Below are 1116 nucleotides of genomic sequence, written 5' to 3'. Positions count from 1 at the left end.
GAGACAGTCCCATGGACAGAGGAGCCTGGTAGGTTGCAGTCCATGGGGTTGCTAAGAGTCAGACCCGACTGAGCAACTTCACTTTCACTTTTCACTTTCATGCATTGGAGGAGGAAATGGCAACCCATTCCAGTTCTTGCCTGGAGAATCCCAGGGATGGCGGGGCCTGGTGGGCTGCCGTCTATGGGGTCGCACAGAGTCGGACACGACTGAAACGACTTAGTGGCAGTGGCAGCAGCATGCTCAATCTCTGAGCTTCCCTAGTAGGTCAGATGGTAAAATGTCTGCCTGCAATGCAGGAGACTTGGGTTTGATCTCTGGGTCAGGGTAGATCCCCTGGAGAAGGGAATGGCAACCCACTCCAGCATTCTTGCCTGGAAAATTCCATGAACACAGAACCCTGTGGGCTACAGTTCATAGGGTCGCAAAGAGTTGGACACGACTGAGCGACTAACACACACTTTCATCATCGATCTACATTGCTTATAACCTAATAAATCTCAGTTAACTGCGTTAACAGAAATTGGAGATCGTTTCAGTTAATTATTTCATTCACTCAAAAATATTTCTTGAATACTTACTATCTGCCAGAAACAATTCAGTATGCTAAAGATATAGCAATAAAGGAACAATGCAAACTGCTAACAGTGTCCCTTTGTTCAGAACATATTTTTGTGTCAAGTCGTGATATGTCCCATGAAGAAAAACTAAACAGACTAAGAGATTTGGAGGTGATGGGAGAGGGACATTTTACATAGGGAAACCAAAAACACCTCTCTTGATATTGTAATACTCCAGCAGATCATGAGTTTAAGGAGAAAGCCTGAATATAAAATAATATTCCAGGCAGTGTGAAACAAAAGGGCAAAGCCTTAAATTTAACCAGGAATTTGCCTCAAAAGCTACTAGAAAGTATTATTAGACATGTATTCATTAGTGCATATTGAATTTCTTGCTTACTAAGTCTTCTGCTGCTGTTCTTAGAATTTTTAACAAAAAGTTTTTATCGACACTAAACCATCCTTTAATAGCAATAATGGGGGTTTTTGGTGATTGTACATTGCTAGAGAAATATGCTTAATCCTAAACTTGATTTTATGCAGTTGACTTTTAGAG

General features: G+C 41.4%; 1 protein-coding gene across 2 annotated transcripts in view; it reads left to right on the top strand.

The window, feature by feature from the left end:
* The window catches only part of EPHA6 (EPH receptor A6), a 1018858-nt gene that overhangs the window by 470181 nt on the left and 547561 nt on the right, over positions 1-1116 (top strand). The window lies entirely within an intron of this gene.

Source organism: Bison bison, unplaced genomic scaffold (genome assembly GCF_000754665.1).
Source record: "Bison bison bison isolate TAMUID 2011002044 unplaced genomic scaffold, Bison_UMD1.0 scf7180017864265, whole genome shotgun sequence".
NCBI classification, from domain to species: Eukaryota; Metazoa; Chordata; class Mammalia; order Artiodactyla; family Bovidae; genus Bison; species Bison bison.
This window is presented reverse-complemented; position numbering and strand designations above follow the sequence as displayed.